At 54.4% G+C, this 27,587-nt stretch overlaps 1 protein-coding gene across 3 annotated transcripts in view; it reads right to left on the bottom strand.

The window, feature by feature from the left end:
* LOC133340251 (protein CBFA2T1-like) overlaps positions 1 to 27,587 on the bottom strand; it is a 122,365-nt gene that overhangs the window by 55,522 nt on the left and 39,256 nt on the right. The window contains exon 1 of one of the 3 annotated variants that reach the window (XM_061548300.1): positions 23,722 to 24,218. The exons of the other annotated variants lie outside the window; for them this stretch is intronic. The gene's annotated coding sequence lies outside the window, so the exon portion shown is untranslated. Of the gene's footprint in view, positions 1 to 23,721; positions 24,219 to 27,587 lie in introns of those variants that run through there. 3 annotated transcript variants of the gene reach the window in all.

Below are 27,587 nucleotides of genomic sequence, written 5' to 3'. Positions count from 1 at the left end.
CCACCACTAGCATCACCACCACTAGCATCACCACCACTAGCATCACCACCACTAGCATCACCACCACTACAATCACCACCACTAGCATCACCACCACTAGCATCACCACCACTAGCATCACCACCACTAGCATCACCACCACTAGCATCACCACCACTAGCATCACCACCACTACCATCACCACCACTACAATCACCACCACTAGCATCACCACCACTACCATCACCACCACTAGCATCACCACCACTAGCATCACCACCACTACCATCACCACCACTACAATCACCACCACTAGCATCACCACCACTACCATCACCACCACCGCCATCACCACCACTAAAATCACCACCACTAGCATCACCACCACTAGCATCACCACCACTAGCATCACCACCACTAGCATCACCACCACTAGCATCACCACCACTAGCATCACCACCACTAGCATCACCACCACTAGCATCACCACCACTAGCATCACCACCACTAGCATCACCACCACTACAATCACCACCACTACAATCACCACCACTACAAGCACCACCACTAGCATCACCACCACTAGCATCACCACCACTAGCATCACCACCACTAGCATCACCACCACTAGCATCACCACCACTAGCATCACCACCACTACCATCACCACCACTACCATCACCACCACCAGCATCACCACCACTACAATCACCACCACTAGCATCACCACCACTACAATCACCACCACTAGCATCACCACCACTAGCATCACCACCACTAGCATCACCACCACTACCATCACCACCACTACCATCACCACCACTAGCATCACCACCACTAGCATCACCACCACTAGCATCACCACCACTACAATCACCACCACTAGCATCACCACCACTAGCATCACCACCACTAGCATCACCACCACTAGCATCACCACCACTAGCATCACCACCACTACAATCACCACCACTAGCATCACCACCACTAGCATCACCACCACTAGCATCACCACCACTAGCATCACCACCACTAGCATCACCACCACTACCATCACCACCACTACAATCACCACCACTAGCATCACCACCACTACAATCACCACCACTAGCATCACCACCACTAGCATCACCACCACTACCATCACCACCACTACAATCACCACCACTAGCATCACCACCACTACCATCACCACCACCGCCATCACCACCACTACAATCACCACCACTAGCATCACCACCACTAGCATCACCACCACTAGCATCACCACCACTAGCATCACCACCACTAGCATCACCACCACTAGCATCACCACCACTAGCATCACCACCACTACAATCACCACCACTAGCATCACCACCACTAGCATCACCACCACTAGCATCACCACCACTAGCATCACCACCACTACAATCACCACCACTACAATCACCACCACTACCATCACCACCACTAGCATCACCACCACTACAATCACCACCACTACAATCACCACCACTAGCATCACCACCACTACCATCACCACCACCGCCATCACCACCACTACAATCACCACCACTAGCATCACCACCACTAGCATCACCACCACTAGCATCACCACCACTAGCATCACCACCACTAGCATCACCACCACTACAATCACCACCACTAGCATCACCACCACTAGCATCACCACCACTAGCATCACCACTAGCATCACCACCACTACAATCACCACCACTAGCATCACCACCACTACCATCACCACCACTAGCATCACCACCACTAGCATCACCACCACTACCATCACCACCACTAGCATCACCACCACTGCCATCACCACCACTACCATCACCACCACTGCCATCACCACCACTACAATCACCACCACTAGCATCACCACCACTAGCATCACCACCACTAGCATCACCACCACTACAATCACCACCACTACCATCACCACCACTACCATCACCACCACTAGCATCACTACCACTAGCATCACCACCACTAGCATCACTACCACTAGCATCACCACCACTACTACCACCACCACTACCATCAATCACCACCACTGCCATCACCACCACTACCATCACCACCACTACAATCACCACCACTACCATCACCACCACTACAATCACCACCACTACGACCACCACCACTACCATCAATCACCACCACTGCCATCACCACCACTACAATCACCACCACTAGCATCACCACCACTAGCATCACCACCACTAGCATCACCACCACTACAATCACCACCACTACCATCACCACCACTACCATCACCACCACTAGCATCACTACCACTAGCATCACCACCACTACTACCACCACCACTACCATCAATCACCACCACTGCCATCACCACCACTACCATCACCACCACTAGCATCACCACCACTAGCATCACTACCACTAGCATCACCACCACTACTACCACCACCACTACCATCAATCACCACCACTGCCATCACCACCACTACCATCACCACCACTACAATCACCACCACTACTACCACCACCACTACCATCACCACCACTACCATCACCATCACTACAATCACCACCACTACCATCACCACCACTACAATCACCACCACTACTACCACCACCACTACCATCAATCACCACCACTGCCATCACCACCACTACAATCACCACCACTAGCATCACCACCACTAGCATCACCACCACTAGCATCACCACCACTACAATCACCACCACTACCATCACCACCACTACCATCACCACCACTAGCATCACTACCACTAGCATCACCACCACTACTACCACCACCACTACCATCAATCACCACCACTGCCATCACCACCACTACCATCACCACCACTACAATCACCACCACTACTACCACCACCACTACCATCACCACCACTACCATCACCACCACTACAATCACCACCACTTCCATCACCACCACTACAATCACCACCACTACTACCACCACCACTACCATCAATCACCACCACTGCCATCACCACCACTACAATCACCACCACTAGCATCACCACCACTAGCATCACCACCACTAGCATCACCACCACTACAATCACCACCACTACCATCACCACCACTACCATCACCACCACTAGCATCACTACCACTAGCATCACCACCACTACTACCACCACCACTACCATCAATCACCACCACTGCCATCACCACCACTACCATCACCACCACTAGCATCACCACCACTAGCATCACTACCACTAGCATCACCACCACTACTACCACCACCACTACCATCAATCACCACCACTGCCATCACCACCACTACCATCACCACCACTACAATCACCACCACTACTACCACCACCACTACCATCACCACCACTACCATCACCACCACTACAATCACCACCACTACCATCACCACCACTACAATCACCACCACTACTACCACCACCACTACCATCAATCACCACCACTGCCATCACCACCACTACAATCACCACCACTAGCATCACCACCACTAGCATCACCACCACTAGCATCACCACCACTACAATCACCACCACTACCATCACCACCACTACCATCACCACCACTAGCATCACTACCACTAGCATCACCACCACTACTACCACCACCACTACCATCAATCACCACCACTGCCATCACCACCACTACCATCACCACCACTACAATCACCACCACTACTACCACCACCACTACCATCACCACCACTACCATCACCACCACTACAATCACCACCACTACCATCACCACCACTACAATCACCACCACTACTACCACCACCACTACCATCAATCACCACCACTGCCATCACCACCACTACAATCACCACCACTAGCATCACCACCACTAGCATCACCACCACTAGCATCACCACCACTACAATCACCACCACTACCATCACCACCACTACCATCACCACCACTAGCATCACTACCACTAGCATCACCACCACTACTACCACCACCACTACCATCAATCACCACCACTGCCATCACCACCACTACCATCACCACCACTACAATCACCACCACTACTACCACCACCACTACCATCACCACCACTACCATCACCACCACTACAATCACCACCACTACCATCACCACCACTACAATCACCACCACTACTACCACCACCACTACCATCAATCACCACCACTGCCATCACCACCACTAGCATCACCACCACTAGCATCACCACCACTAGCATCACCACCACTACAATCACCACCACTACCATCACCACCACTACCATCACCACCACTAGCATCACTACCACTAGCATCACCACCACTACTACCACCACCACTACCATCAATCACCACCACTGCCATCACCACCACTACCATCACCACCACTACAATCACCACCACTACTACCACCACCACTACCATCACCACCACTACCATCACCACCACTACAATCACCACCACTACCATCACCACCACTACAATCACCACCACTACTACCACCACCACTACCATCAATCACCACCACTAGCATCACCACCACTAGCATCACCACCACTAGCATCACCACCACTACAATCACCACCACTACAATCACCACCACTACTACCACCACCACTACCATCAATCACCACCACTGCCATCACCACCACTACAATCACCACCACTAGCATCACCACCACTAGCATCACCACCACTAGCATCACCACCACTACAATCACCACCACTACTACCACCACCACTACCATCAATCACCACCACTGCCATCACCACCACTACAATCACCACCACTAGCATCACCACCACTAGCATCACCACCACTACCATCACCACCACTACCATCACCACCACTACCATCACCACCACTACCATTACCACCACTACCATCACCACCACTACAATCACCACCACTACCATCACCACCACTAGCATCACCACCACTACCATCACCACCACTACCATCACCACCACTACAATCACCACCACTACAATCACCACCACTAGCATCACCATCTCCACCACTAGCATCACCACCACTACAATCACCACCACTACAATCACCACCACTACCATCACCACCACTACCATCACCACCTCCACCACTACCATCACCACCACTGCAATCACCACCTCCACCACTACCATCACCATCACTGCAATCACACCACTACAATCACCACCACGACAATCACCACGACTACCACGCTCCGTCTTTCCGCGTGTACCAATGTAATCCTCCCCCACCCCCCATTCGTTCCGCGCTGCGCGCGCCCGATGATTGTTAAACACGTCCCGTGTCACGCGGTCAGACATTGAGGCTGTCCGCGTCAATGGAGCCGATTAACATTGAGATCTCAGTATGCGTGTGTACACATGGAGCACGTCTGTGTACATGATGTATATGTACACGTGTTCCGCGTCTACATGCACACGTGCTCAGCGTGTGTGTGCGTGTACACACATGGCGCACGTGAGCATACGCGTGACGCAGACAGCGTGGATCGCTTAGCACGTCACGTGGGACGTGTTTAACAAGCATCAGGCGCGTGCAGCGTGGGACGAGTTAACTTGTATTTCAATAGGAAGGGGGAGGTAAATTTGTAAAACATGGAAAGACGACGCAGGATGGGTCGCGATGGCTGGAGTTTGGGAATCCCTTCAATTAATGATCGAATAAATGCATCTGTACCATCACCACCACTGCATCTGTACTGTCACCGTTATTTTTCTTGTTTTCCGGCTTAGCTCAACAACTCTCAGTTGGCCCTGTCCGCAGGTTGCCTCGGCTGTGATGATGATGCATGGAGGAGGACAGGGAGATTTAACAAAAACTTATATTGGAACCAACGACTTATAGACTTACATAGGACCACAAGACCTATAGACTACCACAGGACCTATAGACTTCATAGGACCTACAGACTTACACATTCCCATAGATTTACACAGGACACATAGACATACAAATAACATAAAAACATACACTTGCATATGGTCCGTATTCTTACATGGACTTACATATGACCCATAAAATGCATAGGATCTATTGACTAACAGTATGACCCAACACCTTTAAATGGAATCTATAGGCTGTCATCGGACCCATAGAGGGAGGGAGGAGAACGCGTGTGTCGATAGTAGATGGGGATGTATTGGAAAATTGAATACAGAGTTGACGTAATCATCCGTGTATTAATATACAGAGTCACGCGGAAGACGAATTCTCAACACAGCCATGCCGCGAACAGAGCAGCTGCCCCAGCGTGGGCGTCAATTCGACCTCTCGGCAGAGTTTAAGACATTCGCAATCACGTTCCGTCTCTCGGGTCGTAATGTGGATTGTCCGGTAGCTTCTTCAGAACTGGGAGCTTCTTAAGAGGGTTGGTGGACCACGCAGAGATGATTCTGTGAAAACCTCTTCCCGTTGAAGGTCATGGAGGAGCCGTACCCTGGCTCGCCAGGAGAAGGCGATACAGACCGCATGGACTCATTTCCACCCGTTTCCATCTGTACGGGGATAGAGCGTTGCCCCCTAGCACTCATGGGGATTCTCAGCCTGCTCCAGTTTCTTGCCACACGTGTCAAGAACGCTCACCATGAATTGGCCGAGCACATCTTCAGCCTGTGCGAGTCTCCGCGCGTTGTGTGATGCAACTTTGCATGAATGGCGCTGCTGTCTGTAAAAGCACTCCGTGTCATGGCTCCGTGAGAAAAACAAAGACAAGTTTTGCTGTCTGGCAGGAGGGCGGTCGGTCCGCGGATCAGAGAGCTCGGCGCGGAGTTGACCTGCGAGATCGCTGCCGTGGGAGGAGTGGCAGCTAGTTGCGACCTTTAAGACGGGAATCGCAATTGGAATCTCGCCGTGACTCAAGGCACACGCAGAGTGAACGAGAGCGACAGAGACGACAGCAGAATACGTAACCAGACGTCTCTTTCAGGGATCATTGCTATAGTTTCTAGCTTACGAAATGGGCTCTACGTGAATGGAAAAAAAAACACAATCTAATTATTTATTTACAAATTCCATTGGTGGCACGGCCACTTCCAGTTTCTTCGAGTGCATCATTTCTGCGGCAGTCATTCAAGACAAGTCACAACTCTGGATCAGTTTCGACACGCAGCCTCTCATCAGCAGGGTCAGTCATGATTTGTGTTCGATCAGCAGACATTGAAACATTGTCTTATTGAGACATTGTCTGCTTATTTATTTTGTGACGCAAAGACAAAGATCACCCGTGGAGCCTTTAAAGAGTGTTGGGGCAAGTTCTATTGACAAGCACCGATCAGAGTCTGCACGGCGAGGTAGTGTGTGGCAGCACCAGACCCAGACACCTTTGTCTCCCCAGCGCTGATATTTACACCCCGTCCCAAGTACTCATTTGAGGCTGAGTCGACCTAAGGGAGGCCCAGACCCGGTTCAGATAATCGTCACTAGTGTTAGCCAGGTTCGTAGCGCAGCGCGCTAACCGCTACACTACCAAAGACATGCACAAACGCACACAAATGCTTCCACATACCTCCACACACACACTCGTAGACACATACTCTTACACACACACACGCGCACACACACACACTCGTAGACACATACTCTTACACACACACACGCACCCACACACACACACGTAGACACATACTCTTACACACACACACGCACCCACACACACACACGTAGACACATACTCTTACACACACACGCGCTCACACAGACACACACACACGTAGACACATACTCTTACACACACACACGCGCCCACACAAACACACACACACGTAGACACATACTCTTACGCACACACGCGCGCCTACACACACACACGCGTAGACACATACTCTTACACACACACACACGCGCCTACACAGACACACACACACGTAGACACATACTCTCACATACACACCGCCTCGTGCCGTCCGTCAAACAGACACTGCGCGTCTTATCGCCCCCGCCAGCCTCTGTGCGCAACCTCCCCTCCCCGCGCGCGCGCCCTCCCCCCGTGCACCTCCAACCCCTCCCCCCTCCCCTCGCGGGGGGCAGCAGCGGCAGGAGCGGAGCGCACGCGGGGTGCGCGGGGTGCGTGGGGCGCGTGGGGCGCCGCCGCAGCCGCTTTATCTGCGGCGCGCACGCGGCGCGGATTAGCGGGTCGCTGCGGCGCGCTGCCTCCCCTCGCTCGGCCGCTCGACGGAATTCGCTCCTCCTCGGTCGACTTCGCGTGAACTCGCTCCTCGGTCGACTTCGCGTGAACTCGCTCCTCGGTCGACTTCGCGTGAACTCGCTGCTCAACGCGAGCCGCGTGAGCGCGGAGCCGCGCGTGCAGGGTGAGTTGGGGGGGGGGCAGGGAGGTGTAAGGGGCAGCGTGGTAAGGGGGCAGCGAGGTGAGAGGAGAGGGAGGTAACGGGGGGGGGGGAGGGGTGGCGAAGTTATGAACTGAGAGGTCAGGGAGATTATGGTAACGGACACGCAAGTGAAGGGCAGCGAGGTAAGGGGCAGTCAGGATTAAGGGCAGTCTCCCGGAGTCTCAAGACGTGTCCACGTGAGACGTCTTGAGACTCAGACAGAGCTCAAGCGTCACCGCTCTCAGCTGCAGTCGAGGCGCGCGAACACTGAACACATCTCGGCGTGATCCATCAACCCACCACCAACCCCCCCCACACAAGCACTGGATCACACACCCGGAGAAGCTGGACTCGGCGAGAGAACGCGGGTGGACATCACGAGGCTGACGAGGGGTGACCTAGCTGGCAGGGTGGGTGACGCCAGGTTGACGAGGGGGTGACTAGCTGGCAGCGTGGGTGACGCCAGGTTGACAAGGGGGTGACTAGCTGTCAGCGTGGGTGACGCCAGGCTGAGGCTGACAAAGGGGTGACTCCATGGATATTCGGACATCTCCTCTGGGGGTGTCGGCCACGTCCCGAACTGCGCTACGCACCCCACGACCTGGGTTTGATTCCGGGCCACGGCTAACGTCAGTGGCGAGTGGTACCTGAACCGGTGCTTCTCGCCCCCCACCTCCACCCCCAACCACCCACGACCAGAGTGGTGAAGTATGATCGAACTGCCCCTGCCAGACACGCCACTTGGGGAGGTCTTCATCCAGCAGTGGATTGGCAAAGGTCTCTGCATATTATTCGTGTTACACGGAGCCAATGTGAGAGTGTGGAGGTGGTGGTGGTGGTGGAGCGGAAGAGTGGTGTTGTTTTTGTCGATGAACCCCGATTGAAGAGCTTCTTGACCCACAGCGTACATCACAATCAACTGAACTGGTGGACTCACAGCGTGTCCCAGACACAGCGTACATCACAATCAACTGAACTGATGGACTCACAGCGTGTCCCAGACACAGCGTACATCACAATCAACTGAACTGATGGACTAACAACTGGTCCCAGACACCTTACCAGGCTGACATCGGACCCACAGAGGGAGGGGAGGGGGGCCCGTACGTCGATGACAAACGGGGATGATTCGGAGAATCGAATAGACAGTTGACGCAATCATCCTTGTATTGATAGACACACACGGAAGGCGAATTCTCAGAGTCTCAGCGCACGAGTGTCCAGTCCAGACGCGTAAAGAGGTCGCTGGGAAGCTGAGACGTGGAACCCCCGAGTCGCTCAGCCACGACAATGTGAACCACTGAGACGCTGCTCTCCTGAGACACGCAGACACTGAGTTGGTGGGGTGGTGAGTTGGTAGGGTGGTGAGTTGGTGGTGTGGTGAGTTGGTGATGTGGTGAGTTAGCGGTGTGGTGAGTTGGTGATGTGGTGAGTTGGTGGTGTGGTGAGTTGGTGGTGTGGTGAGTTGGTGGTGTGGTGAGTTGGCGGTGTGGTGAGTTGGTGATGTGGTGAGTTAGCGGTGTGGTGAGTTGGTGATGTGGTGAGTTGGTGATGTGGTGAGTTAGCGGTGTGGTGAGTTGGTGATGTGGTGAGTTGGTGGTGTGGTGAGTTGGCGGTGTGGTGAGTTGATGGTGTGGTGAGTTGGCGGTGTGGTGAGTTGGTGGTGTGGTGAGTTGGTGGTGTGGTGAGTTGGTGGTGTGGTGACTTGGTGGGGTGGTGAATTGGTGGTGTGGTGAGTTGGTGGGTGGTGAGTTGATGGTGTGGTGAGTTGGTGGTGTGGTGAGTTGGTGGTGTGGTGAGTTGGTGGTGTGGTGAGTTGGTGGTGTGGTGAGCTGATGGTGTGGTGAGTTGGTGGTGTGGTGAGTTGGTGGTGTGGTGAGTTGGTATGTGGTGAGTTGGTGGGGTGGTGAGTTGGTTGTGTGGTGAGTTGGTGGTGTGGTGAGTTGGTGGTGTGGTGAGTTGGTGATGTGGTGAGTTGGTGGTGTGGTGAGTTGGTGTTGTGGTGAGTTGGTGATGTGGTGAGTTGATGGTGTGGTGAGTTGGCGGTGTGGTGAGTTGGTGGTGTGGTGAGTTGGTGGTGTGGTGAGTTGGTGGTGTGGTGAGTTGGTGGTGTGGTGACTTGGTGGGGTGGTGAGTTGGTGGTGTGGTGAGTTGGTGGGTGGTGAGTTGATGGTGTGGTGAGTTGATGGTGTGGTGAGTTGGTGGTGTGGTGAGTTGGTGGTGTGGTGAGTTGATGGTGTGGTGAGTTGGTGGTGTGGTGAGTTGGTGGTGTGGTGAGTTGGTGGTGTGGTGAGTTGGCGGTGTGGTGAGTTGGTGATGTGGTGAGTTGGTGGGGTGGTGAGTTGGTTGTGTGGTGAGTTGGTGGTGTGGTGAGTTGGTGGTGTGGTGAGTTGGTGATGTGGTGAGTTGGTGGTGTGGTGAGTTGGTGGTGTGGTGAGTTGGTGTTGTGGTGAGTTGGTTGTGTGGTGAGTTGGTGGTGTGGTGAGTTGGTGGTGTGGTGAGTTGGTGATGTGGTGAGTTGGTGGGGTGGTGAGTTGGTTGTGTGGTGAGTTGGTGGCGTGGTGAGTTGGTGGTGTGGTGAGTTGGTGATGTGGTGAGTTGGTGGTGTGGTGAGTTGGTGGTGTGGTGAGTTGGTGGTGTGGTGAGTTGGCGGTGTGGTGAGTTGGTGATGTGGTGAGTTGGTGGGGTGGTGAGTTGGTTGTGTGGTGAGTTGGTGGTGTGGTGAGTTGGTGGTGTGGTGAGTTGGTGATGTGGTGAGTTGGTGGTGTGGTGAGTTGGTGGTGTGGTGAGTTGGTGGTGTGGTGAGTTGGCGGTGTGGTGAGTTGGTGGTGTGGTGAGTTGGTGATGTGGTGAGTTGGTGGTGTGGTGAGTTGGTGGTGTGGTGAGTTGGTGGTGTGGTGAGTTGGCGGTGTGGTGAGTTGGCGGTGTGGTGAGTTGGTGTTGTGGTGAGTTGGTGGTGTGGTGAGTTGGTGGTGTGGTGAGTTGGCGGTGTGGTGACTTGGTGGTGTGGTGAGTTGGTGGTGTGGTGAGTTGGTGGGGTGGTGAGTTGGTCGTGTGGTGAGTTGGTGGTGTGGTGAGTTGGTGGTGTAGTGAGTTGGTGATGTGGTGAGTTGGTGGTGTGGTGAGTTGATGGTATGGTGAGTTGGTGGTGTGGTAAGTTGGTGGTGTGGTGAGTTGGTAGTGTGGTGAGTTGGTGTTGTGGTGAGTTGGTGGTGTGGTGAGTTGGTGTTGTGGTGAGTTGGTGGTGTGGTAAGTTGGTGGTGTGGTGAGTTGGTGGTGTGGTGAGTTGGTGATGTGGTGAGTTGGTGGGGTGGGGAGTTGGTGGTGTGGTGAGTTGGTGTTGTGGTGAGTTGGCGGTGTGGTGAGTTGGTGATGTGGTGAGTTGGTGGTGTGGTGAGTTCATGGTGTGGTGAGTTGGTGGTGTGGTGAGTTGGTGGTGTGGTGAGTTCATGGTGTGGTGAGTTGGTGGTGTGGTGAGTTGGTTGTGTGGTGAGTTCATGGTGTGGTGAGTTGGTGGTGTGGTGAGTTGGTGGTGTGGTGAGTTGGTGGTGTGGTGAGTTGGCGGTGTGGTGAGTTGGTGGTGTGGTGAGTTGGTGGTGTGGTGAGTTGGTGGTGTGGTGAGTTGGTGGTGTGGTGAGTTGGTGGTGTGGTGAGTTGGTGGTGTGGTGAGTTGGTGGTGTGGTGAGTTGGTGGTGTGGTGAGTTGGTGGTGTGGTGAGTTGGTGATGTGGTGAGTTGGTGGTGTGGTGAGTTGGTGGTGTGGTGAGTTCATGGTGTGGTGAGTTGGCGGTGTGGTGAGTTGGCGGTGTGGTGAGTTGGTGGTGTGGTGAGTTAGTGGTGTGGTGAGTTCATGGTGTGGTGTGTTGGTGGTGCGGTGAGTTCATGGTGTGGTGAGTTGGTGGTGTGGTGAGTTGGCGGTGTGGTGAGTTCATGGTGTGGTGAGTTGGTGGTGTGGTGAGTTGGTGGTGTGGTGAGTTGGTGGTGTGGTGAGTTCATGGTGTGGTGAGTTGGTGGTGTGGTGAGTTCATGGTGTGGTGAGTTGGTGGTGTGGTGAGTTGGTGGTGTGATGAGTTCATGGTGTGGTGAGTTGGTGGTGTGGTGAGTTGGTGGTGTGGTGAGTTGGTGGTGTGGTGAGTTAGCGGTGTGGTGAGTTGGTGGTGTGGTGAGTTGGTTGTGTGGTGAGTTGGTGGTGTGGTGAGTTGGTGTTGTGGTGAGTTGGCGGTGTGGTGAGTTGGTGGTGTGGTGAGTTGGTGTTGTGGTGAGTTGGTGGTGTGGTGAGTTGGTGGTGTGTGAGTTGGCGGTGTGGTGAGTTGGTGGTGTGGTGAGTTGGTGTTGTGGTGAGTTGGTTGTGTGGTTAGTTGGTGGTGTGGTGAGTTGGTGATGTGGTGAGTTGGTGGTGTGGTGAGTTGGTGATGTGGTGAGTTGGTGGTGTGGTGAGTTGGCGGTGTGGTGAGTTGGCGGTGTGGTGAGTTCGTGGTGTGGTGAGTTGGTGGTGTGGTGAGTTGGTGGTGTGGTGAGTTGGTGGTGTGGTGAGTTGGTGGTGTGGTGAGTTGGTGGTGTGGTGAGTTGGTGGTGTGGTGAGTTGGTGGTATGGTGAGTTGGTGGGGTGGTGAGTTGATGGTGCGGTGTGTTGGTGGTGTGGGGAGTTGGTGATGTGGTTAGTTCATGGCGTGATGAGTTGATGGTGTGGTGAGTTGATGGTGAGTTTATGGTGTGGTGAGTTGACGGTGTGGTGAGTTGGTCGTTCGGTGAGTTGGTGGTTTGGTGAGTTGACGGTGTGGTGAGTTGGTGGTGTGGTGAGTTGATGGTGTGGTGAGTTGGTGGTGTGGTGAGTTGGTGGTGTGGTTATTCGCGGTCTAAGCTCGGTCACGAATTACTGCAAAATGAATCGTCAGATGACGACTATTTCTCTCTGAATGTGTGAACCAGATTTCAGATGTAGTTCTATGAGAGATATGCGAATGACCTCTCTACCTCATGACCGTGACGCCAATAACAGAGTCGAGATGGCAATGAGGGAAGCAGTCACAAACAATTTCGTACACTCACACAGAGACCCACAAACTCAGAAAAACACATATACTCACACAGAGACCCACAAACTCAGAGAAACACATATACTCACACAGAGACCCACATACTCAGAGAAACACATATACTCACACGGGGACTCACACAGAGAGCCATCGGCTAATACAGAACTCCACATAGACTCACAGAGCCGTAGAAATCCCCCGTATGAGCCTTCTGTGGCAAGTACTGTTAGTGAGCACCCCATTAAAGCCAGAATGGCACACGAGAGACCCAAAGACTCACACAGAGACCCATAGACTCACACAGAGACCCATAGACTCACACAGAGACCCATAGACTCACACAGAAACCCATAAACTCACACAGGTACCCACAGACTCACACAGAGACCCAGAGACTCACACAGAGACCCATAGACTTACACAGAGACCCATAGACTCACACAGAGACCCATAAACTCACACAGATACCCACAGACTCACACAGAGGTCCATAGACTAACACGAGAGACCCATAAACTCACACAGATACCCACAGACTCACACAGAGACCCATAGACTCACACAGAGACCCATAGACTCACACAGAGACCCATAGACTCACACAGAGACCCATAGACTCACACAAAGACCCATAGACTTACACAGAAACCCATAAACTCACACAGAGAACCAAAGACTCGCACAGATACCCACAGACTCACACAGAGACCCATAGACTCACACAGAGAACCATAGACTCACACAGAGACCCACAGAATCACACAGAGACCCATAGACTCACACAGAGAACCATAAACTCACACAGAGACCCATAGACTCCCACAGAAACCCATAGACTCACACAGAGAATCATAGACTCACACAGAGACCCATCGACTCACACAGAGACCCACAGACTCACACAGAGATCCATAGACTCGCATAGAGACCCATAGACTCACACAGAGACACATAGATTCACACAGAGACCCATAGACTCACACAGAGACCCACAGACTCACACAGAGGTCCATAGACTCATACAGAGATCCATAGACTCACTCAGAGACCCACAGACTCACACAAAGACCCATAGGCTCGCATAGAGACCCATAGACTCACACAGAGACACATAGACTCACACAGAGACCCACAGACTCACACAGAGGTCCATAGACTCACACAGAGACCCATAGACTCACACAGAGACCAATAGACTCACACAGAGGCCCATAGACTCACACAGAGACCCATAGATTCACACAGAGATCCATAAACTCACATAGAGGCCCACAGACTCACACAGAGACCCACAGACTCACACAGAGGTCTATAGACTCACACAGAGACCCACAGACTCACACAGAGGTCCATAGACTCACACAGAGACCCATAGACTCACACAAAGAGAACCACAGACTCACACAGAGACCAATATACTCACACAGATACCCACAGCCTCACACAGAGACCCATATACTCACATAGAGGTTCATATACTCACACAGAGACCCACAGACTTGCACAGAGACCCATAGACTCGCACAGATACCCATAGACTCACACAGAGACCCACAGACTCACACAGAGACCCATACACTCACACAGAGACCCATAAACTCACACAGAGACCCACAGACTCACACAGAGACCCACAGACTCACACAGAGACCCATACACTCACACAGAGACCCATAGACTCACACAGAAACCCATAGACTCACACAGAGACCCACAGACTCACACAGAGACCCATGCACTCACACAGAGACCCATAGACTCACACATAGACCCATTAACTCGCACAGAGACCCATAGACTCGCACAGAGACCCATAGACTCGCACAGATACCCATAGACTCACACAGAGACCCATACACAAAGAGACCCATAGACTCACACAGAGACCCATAGACTCACACAGAGACCCACAGACTCACATAGAGACCATACACTCACACAGAGACCCACAGACTTGCACAGAGACCCATAGATTTACACATAGACCCATGAACTTGCACAGAGACCCATAAACTCGCACAGAGACCCATAGACTCGCACAGAGACCCATATACTCGCACAGAGACCCACAGACTCACACAGAGACCCATATACTTGCACAGAGACCCACAGACTCACACAGAGACCCATAAACTCGCACAGAGACACATAGACTTGCACAGAGACCCATAGACTCGCACAGAGACCCATAGACTCGCACAGAGACCCATATACTCGCACAGAGACCCATACACTCACACAGATACCCATAGACTCACACAGAGACCCACAGACTCACACAGAGACCCATACACTCACACAGAGACCCATAAACTCACACAGAGACCCATAGACTCACACAGAGACCCACAGACTCACACAGAGACCCATACACTCACACAGAGACCCATACACTCACACAGAGACCCATACACTCGCACAGAGGCCCATAGACTCACACAGAGACCCACAGACTCACACAGAGACCCATAGACTCACACAGAGACCCACAGACTCACACAGAGACCCATACACTCACACAGAGACCCATACACTCACACAGAGACCCATAGACTCACACAGAGACCCATAGACTCACACAGAGACCCATAGACTCGCACAGAGACCCATACACTCACACAGAGACCCATAGACTCACACAGAGACCCATAGACTCACACAGAGACCCATAGACTTACACAGACACCCATAGACTCGCACAGATACCCATAGACTCACACAGAGACCCACAGACTCACACAGAGACCCATACACTCACACAGAGACCCATAGACTCACACAGAGACCCATAGACTCGCACAGAGACCTTTCCTCATATGCTGATGACTGACAATCCCTTCGCCTTCTTTGCCCAGCGTCTTTGCCGAAGGCCCCTTTGTGAACCCCACAGCGGACTGGCAGTATCTACGGCAAGGTAGAGGACACCCAAAGTTTCTACTGCGGTACCTTGAGAACACTGGGAAGTTTGAATCACGTCCAGGATATGAACGGCTGAAGAATTCACAAAGAATGAACATACACTCAACATAAAATTACCATATAATTACCATACAATTAACATATTATTACATGTACTTAACATAAAGAAATTCGTCCTTTGCCAGATAATAAGCCCAACTTGGGAAACGAACCCTTTAATTGAAATTGGATCCGCAAGTCCTATTTAAGTTCAGAGTGAAGCACGTTTCTCGGTGACCCGGACGCACTGGAGATCGGTGACAAAAGAGCTTCATGGCTCATCGGATTCCTCCTCCTCCTCCTGCTGCTGCTGCTGCTGCGGCAGTCTAAAGACTCTGATTCTGTATCAATTGTAGGAGTGCAACCCGTGCTTAATGTGGAGGGGAAAAGACCTCTTCATATTTGACAGAGGAGCAACTTTAGCCCGGGCGGTGGCGGTGGACGCGGTGCGCGAGGCCTGTGACTCAGCACCGCGGAGGGCGCAGCGAGGGTTGATGGATCACGCAGAGAGCCGGTGTTGCGAAACTCCCTCCCCGCGAGGAGGAGCCGTGCCTTGGCTCGCCGGGAGAAGGCGGGAGAGCAAAGTGTGTGGACTAATCTCCATCTGTTCCAACTGCGTTCCCGTGGGTGGATGTCGAGGAGGAGCCGGTCCCTGGTTCGCCATCAAATGTGAACCTAATCTGCACCTGCTCCCACCTGTACGGGGGTGGAGTTGTTGCGAGGGTAGGCCATTGTGTGGCGGCATCACGGTGATTTGAAGGAACAATTCGACGAGAGTCGACTCGAACGGGACCCCACGCCGCACCAAGATCGTGCATCGCTCCCTGCCGCGAGAAGCTTGGCACGACCCCAATGAGAGTCAGAGTGAGGCTTTCCTGGACACCCCATTGGAATAATAATAATTATGATGATAAATAATGATGATAAATAATGATGATAAATAATGATGATAAGTAATGATGATAAATAATGATGATAAGTAATGATGATAAGTAATGATGATAAATAATGATGATAAGTAATGATGATAAATAATGATGATAAATAATGATGATAAGTAATGATGATGAATAATGATGATAAGTAATGATGATAAGTAATGATAATAAATAATGATGATAAATAATGATGATAAATAATGATGATAAGTAATGATGATAAATAATGATGATAAGTAATGATGAAAAGTAATGATGAAGAATGATGATGCAAAATAATGACGATGATGAATAAAACCGTCGACGAATCGTCACGCGCCGCTCGACAACACGTGACGCGCGCGGTGCGTCACGTGTGAACGCGCACAGATGCGGGGGCACCATCTGCGGCGCGGACCCCCGCGCTCCCACGGACACCCCCACCCACCCCTCCCCTCCCCCACAAACCCCCCACCCTCGATTCCCCCCCCCCGACTCCACCCCATCTAAACCCCATCACCAACACCACCCACCCCCAATAGACTCCCGTGACCCCACCGCACCCTCCACAACCCCCTCGATATTCCCGCATCTCCTCACCTCCCATCACGACCACCCACCCACCCACACCCCAAGCAAACAATCTGACGCATCGCGACTCCTTCCGCCACCCTCCCCTACAAATCAGCACCCCCCCCCACCCCCTACAACTTCCCTCTCCCCCACTCGCACTCCATGTCCAACCCATCTCACTCTCATCGCCACCCCCCCACACCGCCCCCCCTTGAATCCGGCTTCTTGGATTCCGTAGATGGTAGGAGGCAGCTGACCCCGCCTGAGATCTCCAGCGCGGCGCCAGCAAGCCCACAGCGCCAGGACCCACAGCGCCAGAACCCACAGCGCCAGGACCCACACCAGGACCCACACCAGGACCCACACCAGGACCCACACCAGGACCCACACCAGGACCCACAGCAGGACCCACACCAGGACCCACAGCAGGACCCACACCAGGACCCACACCAGGACCCACACCAGGACCCACAGCAGGACCCACAGCAGGACCCACACCAGGACCCACAGCAGGACCCACAGCGCCAGGGCCACAGCGCTGGCCCAGCTGGGCACGGGCCACGGGCTGTCCACTGCTGGATCCAAGTCCACCCTCTGCCCCCTCGCCCCCCACCACCACCGCTCCATCTCCCCGGTGGGGGTCCTGGCGGGCGCGTGTGCTCTGCTCTGGCTGCCACTCCGTCACAGGACCCCCCCTCCCCCCTCCCCCCTCCCCCCCTCCCCCCTCCCCCCCTCCCCCCTCCCCCCCACGTGTCACGGGGCGGCGCGCTGCGCTCCGAGGCCCGCGACCCGAGTTCCATTACCGCTCGCAGCCAACATCGGTGGCGAGTATATCAGACTCGGTCCTGGGCCTCCTCTAGGTAGGCTCAGCCTCAAAATGAGTACCTGGTGCGGTGCGTAAACATCGCCACTGGGGAGACAAAGGCGGCCGACGCGTGATGCAGCGCACGCCGTGCCGTACCTTCACAGGTGCTCGCTAACAGCACTTGCCCCAACAATCTGTTAATGGCTATACGGGGGATCTTTGTCTTTGTACGAGCCGTACCCCCCCCCCCCGGCACTTCTCGCACCCCCCCCCCCCATCCCGCTCATTAATATGCAAGGAATGCGTCCCGGCGCTGAGCGCCAGCACCATCACAGCCGCCGCGATGTTTGTGGCGGCGCTGATGATGATGACGACGATGCCAAGGCCGCTTTGCATTCACCACGCGGAACGCACGCACTGCCTCGCCACCACCGCCACCACCCGCCTCCACCACCCCCACCCCCTCCACCACCCGCCCGCTACCTCCTCCCCCACTATCTCCCGCTGAAATAAATGCCGAGGCATGGGGGGGGGGGGGCTGAGTGGGCATCGCGGGGGAGCGGCGGGGCGGGGGAGGGAGGATTGGAATGGAAGGACAATAAATTAGCAAGCAATCCGCCCTCCTTCACATACTCGTCCCTAACATGTGCAAATAAACGTAAGTAACATCCCATCAGCCACCACGGCTTTCTGTGTGCGCATTATTTCGGCAGCGACGATTCAACACAAGCCGAGTCAGGCTTTGCTTGAACCAACACTGGCCGACTGGCAGTTGTCACGAGTCAATCACTCTGTTAGACACCCGTTTACGTGCAGCGAAGGAGGGTCAGCACCCGAAACGTCGCCTACTACATGCGTGGTTTTCTGTTCTATTTTAAGGCCACACACACAAACACACATGGTGTTGTTATTAATGACTCTGTCCAGTTTGTTGTTGTTGATGTTTGTTGTTGTTTGCGCACCGCTGCCAACGCAGCAGCAGTGCTCCTCGTTGGACGCAAAACGATCAGATGCATCACCCCGAATCAGTCTTCTTCATTGCAAGGCCCGCGAGTCAGTCGCTGGCGGCCTTCAGCACGCAGCTCGTGTCAGCGCTCCCCATCATCGTGCTGCTGCCAAACCCCAACGATGGCTTCAAATGGCTGTGGCGGCACGCGCACGCTGCTGATGTCTTGTCGGCCAAAGGGTGCGTCCCACCACTCCGAAAATGAGTGAAGAGCACCACCCGACTCACAGCCCGACTCACAGCCCGACTCACAGCCCGACTCACAGTCCGACTCACAGTCCGACTCACAGTCCGCCCGCTGCCGGCCGGGACGGGGGTGTCCGCGCGCGTCGCAGGGGCTCGTCTGACCTCGCGTCACCGCGCTGCTGGTGATTGTCACGTCAGAGGAACGCGTTCGGCTACGTGACCCATGGGGGGGGATTTAAATGTATTGCCCCCCCCCCCCCACTCCGTAGAACAGAGGGGGGGAATTGGGGGATGGGGGGCGAGGAACGACCCCCCTCTACGACCCCCCCCAAGTCCTCACTTCTCTGCTCACGGTGACCTCTGCCATTCGCGGTGACCTCCGCGTGACCTCCGCATGACGCTCACGGGAACACGATGTTGTTGACTTTGTTGTTGGTCGTGGTGGAGGAAGTTGTTAAAGAATGTGGTGGTGGTGGTGGTGACTTTGGTGGTGGAGAATATGGTGGCGGTGGTAGTGGTGCAGTTGTTGGCACAGTAAGGAGCACAGGTGGTGCATCTGCCAGTCATCTCAGTCGACCCCCGGCACCTCGATCTGTCCCGTGACCGCCTGTCACTTCACATGGCTTCAAAGTGCACCTAGCCTGGAACGGGCGCCGTGGTGACGTCCCGCCACTCAGCGGCTGTTGTTGTTGGCGGCTGTTGTCATTGTTGTTGTTTGCTGCTGTTGCAGTTGATGGTAATGATGGAGGTGGTGGTTTTGTGACGAGGGTAGATTTCCCGACGCTTCTGTGTCGCCTCGTGGCGTCAGGCTGAGGAGTCTACAAACTCCACCCGGGGTTTCCAGTCCTCGGGAGATGACGCGCGCGGGTGGATTCATTGAGGAACTGGAATGCGATGGCAGTGACTTCAGCATCAGACGGGAGCATGCACACAACCAAGGCAAAGATCCCCCGAGTAGCCCACGCAACCTGTTGGGGAAAGTGCTGCAAGCGAGCATCACGGCACACGAGGGTAGTGGGTGGCTAACACCGTACCCCGGCCGCCTTTGTCTCCCCAGTGGCGATGTTTACACACCGCACCAGGTATTCAATTAAGGCTGACTTGACCTAGGGGTGGCCCAGGACCGGTTCAAATATGCATCGCTGCTGTTGTTCGTGAGTGGAATTCGAACTCGGGTAGCTGGTTTAGTAGTGCCACCGCTCCCAACAAAGACAAAGATCCCCTGTATAGCGTTCATGGACTTTTGAGGCAAGTGCTGTTAGCGAGCACCTATGGAGGACGGCACCCACCATCCCCGGCCGCCTTTTTCTCCCCAGTGGCGATGTTTACGCACCGCACCAGCGAAACTGTTGAGGCCGAGTCGACCTAGGGGAGGCCTAGGACCGGTTCAGATACTCGACACCGGTGTTGGCCGTGAGCGGGAATTGAACTCGGGTCGCCGGGTTTGTATCGCAACGCGCTAACCATTGCGCCACCGCTCCGAACACACTGACGCACAGACAACGCAATCAATTTCCGGCCGTCTTTGCCTCCCCACTGTTCATACGACGTGGACGGCGCTCAACTCCATGCCGAGTCGGTCTCGGGAAGGTCAAGTGTAGGAGGTGCTAATGGGCAGGTCTTGTCTCGCGCAGTTGCGCGTAGCACTGCGCCACCGCTCCCCGCGTCACGCGCACGAACAAACACCTGCGTCCTGCCTGCGTCTTACCTGCGTCTCACCTGCGTCTCACCTGCGTCTTATCTGCGTTTCACCTGCGTCTCACCTGCGTCTTACCTGCGTCTCACCTGCGTCTTACCTGCGTCTCACCTGCGTCTCACCTGCGTCTTACCTGCGCAGGTGAGACGGACAACCGAGACCCGCGGCCCGACACAGCGAGGGGTGTTGGTTCGCCAGTGATGGATTGTGGGGAGCGGTGGTGCAGCGGTTAGCGCTACGCTGCGCTACGAACCCGGCGACCCGAGTTCAATTGCCGCTCACGGCCAACAACACCGGTGACGATTGTCTGAACCAACCGGTCCTGGGCCTCCCCTAGGTCGACCCGGCCTCAAATGAGTACCTGGTATCGTGTGTAGACATCGCCACTGGGGATACAAAGGCGGTCGGGCGTGGTGTTGGCCACCCACCCCCTCGTGTGCCGTTCCGGCTTCCATAGGTGCTCGCTAACAGCACTTATCCCAAAAGTGTGTAAAGGCTATTTGGGAGATCTTTATATTTGTCTTTGGAGTGATGGATTGACGGACGCATACGCATGGATACAGATACTCATTGCGGCTGAGTCGACCTACTGGAGGCCCGGGACCGGTCACCAATACCGGTCGTGAGCAAGAATCGAACTCGGGTCACCGCTAGTGCAGTCGCTCACTCAGAGAACCACTGCACTACCGCGACCCACTCGGACGCTGAGACGCAGACACACGAATTCAAAACGGACACACACACGGATACGCACACACACACTCGCACATACGTTTACAGACAGAGACACACTCACTCGCACACACAAATACAGACACACATGCATGCAGACACACGTACTCACACACACGAACACACACACACACGAGCACACGCACACACGGTCAGACGCACGTACACACGCGCGCTCGTGCACAAACGCATACTCAAACACTTGAGCGTACACACGGACACACACACATAGTCACGCGCGCTCACATAGCCCCAATCACACCTACAGCCATATATACACGCATATATTCATACCCATATTGACATACAAAGATAAAAGACAAAAATCCCCCGTATAGCCTTAACAGACTGTAGGGGCAAGTGCTGTTAGCGAGCACCTATAAAAGCCGGCACGGCACACGAGGGGGTGGGTGGCCTAACATCAAGCCCGGCCGCCTTTGTATTCCTAGTGGCGATGTTTACACATCACACCAGGTACTCATTTGAGGCTGAATCGACCTAGGGGAGGCCCAGGACCAGTTCAGATAATCGTCACTGGTGTTTGCCGTGAGCGGGAATCGAACTCTGGTCGCCAGGTTCGTAGTGCAAGCTCGCCACCATATTGACACAGGTCCACACGCTCACGCCCGAAGACGCACAAAACAGGCGCACATACATACAAAGACAAATATCCCCCGTACAGCCTTCACAAACTCTTGGGACAAGTGCTGTGAGCGAACACCTATGAAAGCCGGCACGGCACAAGAGGAGGTGGATGGACAGCACCACGCCCGGCCGCCTTTGTCTCCCCATCAGCGCCATGCACTTATGTAGTGCTGAGTCAACACACGTGGAAGCCCACGACTAATGCAAATGTTCGCCGCTGTTGTTGATCGCGAGCTGCGAATGAACGCGGGTCGCCGGGTTCGTAGCGCAGCACGCGAACCGCTACGCCACACACGATGGCAGGCACACACATCAACAAACACATTCTACCACGAAACAAAGATTCTCCGTAGAGCCTTTAATGTACCATGAAGAATATGAATTCCTGCAGTCAGGAAAGCTTTAAGTCAACCATTAATATACTGTCAGGACAAGGGCTGTTAGCGAGCTCCTATGAAGGCCGGCACGGCACACGAGGGGGTGGGTAGCCAACACCACACCCGGCTGCCTTTATCTCCCGAGTGGCGATGCCTACACACCACATCAGGTACTCATTTGAGGCTGAGTCGACCTAGGGGAGGCCCACGACCGGTTGAAATATTCGCCACTGTTATTGGTCGTGAGCGGAAATCGCCGGGTTCGTAGCTCCAGCGCGCGAACCGCTATACCCCCACAACACACACGCAGACAGACACAGACACGCAGACAGACACAGACACGCAGACAGACACAGACACCCAGACAGACACAGACACGCAGACAGACACAGACACCTAGACAGACACAGACACCCAGACAGACACAGACACGCAGACAGAGACACAGACACGCAGACAGAGACACAGACACGCAGACAGAGACACGGCACTCACGCCCTATCTCAGCCCGCGTCTCACCGCGTCGCCTCTCCTCGCCTCTCCTCGCCGCTCATCTCAGCCCCGCAGCCTCCGAGAGCTTCCGGGAGTCGCCACGCGGGATCCTCGCTCGCGGGCTCCGGCAGCGGGCCGGGAGAATAGCGACGGGGTCCCGGGCCTCCCCAGAGCCCCCCCTTCTCGCCTCCCAATCACCCGGACGGAGCTGCGAGCGTTGGCAAAGCGGGGGGCCGCGAAATATTCCTCGAGAGCGGCCAGGTGACGTCCGCGCCGAAAGAGCGACAGGGACCGAAGAGGCGGGAGGAGACGAAGAGGAACGGAGCGAGGTGCACGGAGGGAGCGAGACTGAGTCTCTCTATGCGAGTCGCGCTATCGGTCACCTGAGCGCACCTCCCACCACCTCCTTCTCCTCCTCCCCCGGACTCGCGAGGTTTACACACACACGCGCGCACACACACACACACGCACGCGCAGACCCACACACACGCACGCGCGCGCGCGCAGATACACACACGCACGCGCGCGCAAACACACACACGCGCGCGTGCGCGGGTAGGTGGGCGGGCGGGCTCCGGAGAGAGGGAGGTGGGGAAGGAGAGAGAGAGAGGGAGGGTTGGAGGAAGAGGCATGCGATCGGGAGAGAGAGGGAGGGGAGGTGGGGATGTTGGGGGTGGGGGTAGAGAAGAGGGAGGCGAGAGGGAGGAGGGGGAGGGGAGCAATGAGCCTAATGCGTTATCTGCGCGCGTCTGCAGCGCGAGAGTCTGGGACGCCGAGTGAGACCTCGGCAGCTGTGAGCGCGCGGGGTGTGTGCCGGCGTAGGGGGGAGGGTGTGTGGGGGGGTGGTGTGTGGGGGGGGGGTGAGAGAGGAGGAGGAGGAGGGGAGATGGCGGGATTGGCGGGCGGTGTTGCGAGTGCGGGGCGCGCGTGGGAATTCTCGCGGCTTCCGGAGAGGAGCGAGAGGGCGAGAAGTTGGGGGAGATGGCAGCGGCCTCGCGTGCCACCGCAGCTGGCGAGCACACACGGCCTGAGACGACGATCGACGCCGAGCGGCCCGTGACAAACAGCACCGTTCTATTGACAGTGCAGCGGACAGGAACTCACGCGTTTCGTGCGTGTGACGAGGTTTGTGGGAATTTTTTACGAAACAAAAAAACGAATTGACGGACAAACGGAGATGCTGAGTGACAGGAAGATGCATCTCGACTCGCAGGGGGCGTACGACGAGAGTCAGGGAGAGGGCCAAGCTAGGATTCTTGGACATGTGATGATAAAACAAGAGGCTGAATACAAGTGTGTTTCACTGCGGAGATTCAACGTACAAAAGGGGGGGGGGAGACAGCGATCTAAGTCGCATGAGTGATTTGAACAACTGGATGCAACTGGGAGGAGAATCGAAGGCAGAGTTCCTGGGTAAATGTCACGGGCAGAGCAACGTGGAAGGGAGGTCAAGATCACGATGAGAATGACACGGCGCATGGAAAGACAGGGAGAGAGATCCGAACCTTTGGTGAAAGAGGCTCTGTGTGTATGTCGATTTGTTTAAGCACCGTACTTAGACAACCGTGCTAATCGGATGTGCGGCGGAAGGACAACAAACTAAACACAAAAAGCTGGGTTTTTTTTAGAAATGAGTTTTCAATATTAATTTAAAAGTGCTTAGCTCCCGGTGGCTTCCTTACATCGGAAGGAATAGCGTTCCAGACGGCCGCAGAAGCGCATCTGAAAGCGCCACGCGATGCAGCGGCCGTTCGATGTCCAGCCAAAATGCGTCGCTGCGAGGAGGCCGATCGGAGTTCGCGTGAGATGGTTTATGTTCGTTGACGAGATAAGCAAGGACAGAGACGACGACGGGAGGAGGGAATTCCACGGTGGAGTCAGCGCGAGGTCGTTGTGAGCGGCGTGAGTGTGGGGAGCGAGAGAGGGCGGCCCCGTCTCCTCGTGGGCGGAGGTGTTTGGTCAAACAAAGGCGCCGAAATGTCACGAGAAAATCAATTGACCGCGGCAAGTAGCAGCCAGAGAGTGACGAGGAAGTGACTGAACGGCGGCGAGCGAGCGACCGGAGTAAAGCCGTGCGAGCGGAGAGGGTCGTGGATCCTCGCGCCACGGTGGCTAGGAGATGTTAACTACCTCGCCTGGTTTACAGGAGGTCGTGGGTTCGATCCAGACCCTGACGCCTGCTGTACATTTGGAGTTTGGATGTCTCTCTCTCATCATCATCACGGTGGCTATGAGACGTTAATTACCTCGCCTGGTTTACAGGAGGTCGTGGGTTCGATCCCGACCCTGACGCCTGCTGTACATTTGGAGTTTGGATGTCTCTCTCTCATCATCATCACGGTGGCTAAGAGATGTTAACTACCTCGCCTGGTTTACAGGAGGTCGTGGGTTCGATCCAGACCCTGACGCCTGCTGCTGTACATTTGGAGTTTGGATGTCTCTCTCTCGTCATCATCACGGTGGCTATGAGACGTTAACTACCTCGCCTGGTTTACAGGAGGTCATGGGTTCGATCCCGACCCTGACGCCTGCGGTACATTTGGAGTTTGGATGTCTCTCTCTCATCATCATCACGGTGGCTATGAGATGTTAACTACCTCGCCTGGTGTACAGGAGGTCGTGGGTTCGATCCCGACCCTGACGCCTGCGGTACATTTGGAGTTTGGATGTCTCTCTCTCATCATCATCACGGTGGCTATGAGACGTTAACTACCTCGCCTGGTTTACAGGAGGTCGTGGGTTCGATCCCGACCCTGACGCCTGCGGTACATTTGGAGTTTGGATGTCTCTCTCTCATCATCATCACGGTGGCTAGGAGATGTTAACTACCTCGCCTGGTGTACAGGAGGTCGTGGGTTCGATCCCGACCCTGACGCCTGCGGTACATTTGGAGTTTGGATGTCTCTCTCTCATCATCATCACGGTGGCTATGAGACGTTAACTACCTCGCCTGGTTTACAGGAGGTCGTGGGTTCGATCCCGACCCTGACGCCTGCGGTGCATTTGGAGTTTGGATGTCTCTCTCTCATCATCATCACGGTGGCTAGGAGATGTTAACTACCTCGCCTGGTTTACAGGAGGTCGTGGGTTCGATCCAGACCCTGACGCCTGCTGCTGTATATTTGGAGTTTGGATGTCTCTCTCTCATCATCATCACGGTGGCTAGGAGATGTGAACTACCTCGCCTGGTATGCAGGAGGTCGTGGGTTCGATTCCGACCCTAACGCCTGCGGTACATTTGGAGTTTGGATATCTCTCATCATCATCACGGTGGCTAGGAGATGTTGACTACCTCGCCTGGTATACAGCGATCTGGCAATGACAAGTGATAGCTCAACGAAGTGGCTTCCCCATCACGTGTAAATGTATAGCAGAAACCAACTATTCTAAACGCCTGATGTGGAGGGAAAGACCGGAGGAACCGGAGAAAAATCCACGCGGCCACGTGGAGAAAGAAAGAGACACGCCAACTCCAAATATACAGTGGGCATCATGGTCGGGATCAAACCCACGACCTCCTGCATACCTACGCGAGGAAGTTAACATCTCCTAGCCACCGCGGGGTGGGGGGGGGATCATGATCCCGTCTGTGCGGAATTCGGGAGCGTTGTCTCCTCGTTTCGGCTTCCTGTCATACAAACAGCGAAACGGAATTTTATGCTAAACTTCCCCAACGTAGCAGGACAGACCCCGTCAAAACAAACTCATAGTCGACGTTTCGGGCAATTACCCTTCGTACCCTTCGCAGCACGTAGGCCCGTGGAGAGACAGAGTGGATGGTATGAGTTGGAGGCTGCACGCGTTAACACCTGGGAGGCCTCATTCGGGATTCAAGAAATATTTTCTGATGACAACATTTTTTTTTAAAAGTGGGCGTATGGATAGTAACGCTA

This window comes from Lethenteron reissneri, chromosome 9 (genome assembly GCF_015708825.2).
Source record: "Lethenteron reissneri isolate LAM-NWPU_2019-01 chromosome 9, ASM1570882v1, whole genome shotgun sequence".
NCBI lineage: Eukaryota > Metazoa > Chordata > Hyperoartia > Petromyzontiformes > Petromyzontidae > Lethenteron > Lethenteron reissneri.
This window is presented reverse-complemented; position numbering and strand designations above follow the sequence as displayed.